The sequence below is a fragment of the Chinchilla lanigera genome, unplaced genomic scaffold (assembly GCF_000276665.1).
Source record: "Chinchilla lanigera isolate Chin_1 unplaced genomic scaffold, ChiLan1.0 scaffold00172, whole genome shotgun sequence".
In the NCBI taxonomy this organism is placed as follows: domain Eukaryota; kingdom Metazoa; phylum Chordata; class Mammalia; order Rodentia; family Chinchillidae; genus Chinchilla; species Chinchilla lanigera.
In genome coordinates, this window is record NW_004955573.1 from 443,306 (window position 1) to 448,854 (window position 5,549).

Below are 5,549 nucleotides of genomic sequence, written 5' to 3' on the forward strand. Positions count from 1 at the left end.
TTCAGGAGGAGGCGGTACTTCCTGTGTCCCACAACATGGCTTCCTCAGCAGCCAGCCATTGCCTCAGGTCCTCCTTGGTCTTTTGCACTGGGATGGGGACTCTTGATGCTGCTGGAGGGACTCACCACTCTTGCTGTCCTTGTCTCTGCAGCTGGGCCGGCTGTGGTGGGGGTTGCTGGTGCTTGAGGCAATGGACTGGTGCTAGTAGGAGGTGGTCGGGGGCTCACCCCAGTGCCTATGGTTGCCATGCTCCCATGTGCCTGCTCTTGTGTGCCCCTGCCCACATCCTGCCAGTTGCTGCTGTCCTCAACAGTGGGGACTCCTCCTGACGCCATGCCTGGGTGGAGTGTGGCTGTCACTGCTTGGGAGCTGGAGCTTGGGGCCCCATTTGGGAGTAAGGCCAGGGACGCATGTTGCCAGTTCCTCGGTGCTGGCCAGGGGGTGGCTCCCCTCAGCATCCTGCCGACTATGCCACTTGTCAGGGCTGGCGGGGAGGGGTTTTTCCTGCGGGTGAGGTCCCCAGGGAAAAGAAACCAGGAGAAGTTGTTATTTGCAAACTGCAGCAGAGCAGAGAGAGCAGCAGCTCACATCTTTTTTGTTCAGCTTGTATATGTTAGCCATTATCAAGTTCATATTCTTGTGTATGATCACAACCATGTAGCACATGTGCAGTTGCTTCTGCTAAGTCATGGTTACATAAGTGTACCCCACTGTGTGCCTGTGTGCCTGTGTTAGACAGTGAGGTCACATCCTCAGATACCCTGAGCTGGGAAGCAATCCTGAAGTGGTTCTCCACCAGGTCAGGTATGCTGCCTCCCCTTCCTGGAGACAAAAATAAATCCTAAAGTATGGGCTACTAAAGGTAAAATAGGAGCCAGGTGTGGTGGTGCATGCCTGTAATCCCAGCACTCGGGAGGCTGAGGCAGGAGGATCATTGCGAGTTCGAGGCCAGCCTGGGCTACAAAGTGAGCTCAAGATCAGCCTGAACTGCATAGCGAGACCCAGTCTCAAAAAGACAAAATAAATAAATAAATAAGGTAAAATAGGTAAAGCAATAAGAGTTGCTCTGATGCAAATACATCTCAAAGATCCTACTATTTCTCCTCACCAGAGAAAATACCCTCTAATGCCTAAGGTTAAGAGAAAATTATTCCCTGTAATTGATAACTTAAGGATGCAAGGTTTACTCAAAGCCTACATCAGCCCATACAACACTCTGATCTTGGGAGTTCAAGACCCAATGGAGAATAGAGGTTGGTACAGGACCTTAGATTACAGTGCCAATCCACCTGGTGGTAGCTAACCTGGGCATTCTCCTTTCTCAGATTCCAAGGGACGCTGGTTGTTTTTTCGGTGTTAGATTTAAAAGATGCCTTCTCTTTCTTCCTTTGCATAGAGATTCCCAGTTTCTCTTTGCCTTTGAAAGTCCTCAAAATCAGGGCTCTCAACTGACATGGACTGTGCTTCCTCAAGGAGCCAGAGACAGTCCTCATCTTTTCGGGGAAGTGTTTTCCCACAGCATGGTGTGTTTTACATTTTCCCAGGTCACGGTCTTATAATATGCAGATGATATACTTCTATGTGCCCCCTCAGAAGAGCTCTCTGGCTGGGTGTGGTGGCACACACCTGTAATCCCAGTACTTGGAAGGCTGAGGCAGGAGGATCATTGCAAGTTCAAGGCCAGCCTAGGCTACAAAGTGAGCCAAGGCCAGCCTGAACAGCATAGCAAGACCCTGTCTCAAAAAGACAAAAAAAAAAAAAAAAAAAAAAGAAGAAGAGCTCTCTAGCCAAGGTACCTGCGCTCTGCTAAATTTCCTAGCAGCCATGGCTTTTCAGGTTTTTAGGTCTGAGGCACAACTTTGTAGCCTTGAGGTAGAATACTTGGGTGTTATCATATCTAAGGGAACCTGATGGCTGGAGGGAGAGAGAATTAAATAATTTCCTTCACATAACCCAAGACTCTAAAACAGTTAAGGGGATTCCTGGAATTATAGGCTTTTGTTGCCTTTGGATAGTAGGATATGGTAAGACTGCATTGATGGAGACCACTATGAAGCAGCCTCAAGCAGGACTTAAATTAACCAATTGGCTTTTTATGTTTACTTGTGAATCTGTCCAAAGCATAGGCTGCTTGTCTGACGAGATCGGGTGCGTTCAGGGCGGTATGGCTGTAGACAGGCTGCTTGTCTGGAAGTGGGTGATGGACTCATAGTAAGTGAACCTCTGTGAGTCACTAATCCCTACTAAAACCTGTAATGTAGGATGAAGCTAGAAAGCCTCAAAGAATAAGATCACAGCCAAGGACACCTGGATCCAACCTCAGCTAGATAAAGACTATAGCCTCAGGCATCTCACTCCTGGGTGGATTAACTTAATCCTTATTAAGGATTAACTTAAAACCTTACTTGGACAAGTCCTTGAGTAATTCCACCATTCTTGAGTACTCCCCTCCCTTCTTCTGACAACCAAATAAATATGGGCCACCCAGAGAAGGTCTTGGTCTTAGTCCTGAGAGAATCTCAAATTCTGTGAGAGGGCTTTGATCCTCCTGGAGCTTTGAAGTCATTCCATTTGCCTTTTTAAATTTATCCTTCGCTGTACATTCATTCAGGAGATTGCAGACCTTATCAGCCTGCAATAACTGAGGGATATTATTAACACAATATTGCATGACCCCTCTACCAGTTTATAAAAGAAGCCCAAAAGGCAGATACCCACATTTTAACCTGGGAATCTGACTTCCAGAAGCTTAAACAAGTTCTTCTAAATGCCCCAGCAATGAGCTCACCCACAGGATACCGTTTCAATCTGTATGTTGATGAAAGGCAGGGCATGGCTTTGGGAGTGCTTACACAGGGTCCAGGACCTGCTCAACAGCCTAGGGTATCTGAGTCAGCAAAGGGATGGCCGTGTGCCTTAGAGCTGTGGTTGCAGTGGCACTCCTGGTACTGCAGACATCTAAGCTGACTTTAGGCAAAGATCTCACTGTATATATACACTTTACAATGTGGCAGGACTTCTTTCTTTCAAAGGGAGACTATGGCTATCAGACAACTGACTTCTTAAATACTGGGCTGTACTTCTACAAGGACCAGCCATTCAAATAAAGACATGTTCCTCCTTAAACCCTGGCACCTTTCTACCAGAAAAGGAGGAAATTGAGGCCAAAAGACAAGCCTGCAAACAGGTAATTCTCCATACTTATGCAGCCAGAGAAGATCTGTTAGACACACCCCTTCCTAACCCTGCCTTGGTCCTCTTCTGTGATGGCAGTTCTTTCATAAAAATGGGACAAGAAAGGCAGAGTATGCAGTAGTGCCTCTACACTGGACACTCAGAAGTTCCTCAGTTGCCCCAGGGACTAGGGCTTAGCTAGCAGAGCATAGCTCTGACTAGGGCTTTACAATTCAGTGAAGGACAAAATCAATACTTATACAAACTCGAAGTATGCTTTCCTAGTATTACCCGCCTACGCAGCCATGTAGAAAGAAAAGAAATTATGATTGCCCATGGATCTCTCATCAAGAGTCACAAGGAGATAGATGAACTTTCATCATCTGTTTATATGCCTTCCAAGGTGGTGGTTATTTACTTTTGTTTTTTTTTTTCCGGTACCAGGAATCAAACTCATGACCTCATGCTTGCCAGGCAGGTGCTGTGCCGCTGAGCTAAATCCCCAGCCCAGTGGTGGTTATTTACTGTTGAGGGCCCCAAAAAGGAGCTGATGATGCGCCTCATAGTAATCAACTGGCTGACAAAGCAGCAAGAGAAGCTGCTCAAGGACCCCACCCCCTTTAGGCCTCTTTGGTCTGGAAAGGGTCCCTTTTTCATACTCGACCCAAATGCTCTGTCAGAAACCAAATGGGCTCTCTTCCATGGGTGTCAGTTCCTCTCATCAGAATGGTTACAGACTGATGCTGGTAAATGTTCCTTGCTAGTGCTAGTCAATGGAAAATTATGAAGTCTTTGCATCAAACCTTTCACTTGGGAGAGAAAGGACCCAGCAGATGGCCTCAGAATTATTATTATTCATAGTTGTAACGTGTGAGCTCTGCCAAAAGAACAATCTTTTTAACTGGGCCATAGCTCCTCTAGGTATATAGAGACATGGTAAATACCCTGCAGAAGACTAGCAGCTTGATTTTACTCATATGGCAAAGAGTAAGGGACTTCAATACTTATTTTTAAAAATTTTTTAAATTTATTTTTTATTTTTGAGACAGGGTCTTGTTTTGTAGTTCAGGCTGGTTTTGAACTCATAGTGATTCTCCTGCCTCAGCCTCTCAAATGCTGGGATTACAGGAGTGTGCCATCACAATACTTACTGGTCTGGGTAGATACTTTCACAAATTGGGTTGAGGTTTTTCTTTGTAGAGCAAAGAAGGCATAAGAGGTGGTAAAGGTTTTGGTGTGAAAAGTTATCCCCAGATTTGGACTTCCTAAGTGTTTACAGAGTGACAATGGGCCTTTTTTTTTTTAAACAACAGTCACACGAGGGTGTCTCTCTGGCACTGGGCATTCTGTCACCTCCACTGTGCATGCAGGCTACAATCACGGGGAAAGGTAGGGAAAAATGAATGAGACCCTAACAAGACATCTTCACAAAATGGCTCAGGAGATTCACCTACAGTGGCCTCACTTACTACCTTTAGCTCTTATCAAAGTAAGAAATACACTTCAAATTCTAGGCCTCAGTCCACTTGAAATGCTTTATGGATGCCTTTTTCTCACTAACGATTTCCTCTTTAATGCACAAGCAGCTGCCTTGTCGAAGGACGTCATTTCGCCAATTAAATCTTAACACTCTTCAACAGCTAACACAAGTGCAGCCTAAAGGAAAGGCAAATCCCATATTCCACCCGAGACTTCATCCTTGTATCACTGGGCTCAGGCAGGGACTCTGCCCACCGACCCCGGTGAGCACTTTCTTCGTGATATTGGCCTCAGAGTCGCTCGCAGGCACGCAGACAGGACGGGGACCTAGCAGCCCCACACAGATGCACGTGCCAGTGTGTCCTTGGGCCTTCCTGGGTCTAAATTTTCATTTACTTACATTGCGGTACTGAGGCTGGACGCTAGGTGGCGAGCTACCACTGAGGTATAACCTCAATCCCCTACCCTTTTTCCCATCCATCCATCCATCCATCCATTTATTTTCTGGTACCGGGGACTTAACTCAGGACCTTGCGCTTGCCAGGCAGGTGCTTGTGCCGCTGAGCTATACTCCCAGCCTTTCGCTTTTATTTTTTTGAGACAGAGTGGGCTAAATTGCCCAGGTGAAACTGGAACTGGCGATCCTCCTGCCTCAGCTTCCCCCAGGGCTAGGATTATAGGCATGTTACCGCACCTGGATTATTTTTCTTACTACCTGGATTATTTTATCTTACTCCCATTTTCCTCTCAGGAGTGGCAGAGCTGAGATGAAGCAGGTTTAGGAGTGCAGGGCTGGTGTTCTCTACCCAGCGGGTATCAGAGGAACAAGTCACCTGTCACACATGGCATGTGTAGGGGTCCAGGAAGCTGAGCTGGCTGCCTTCATGGGCACCGCC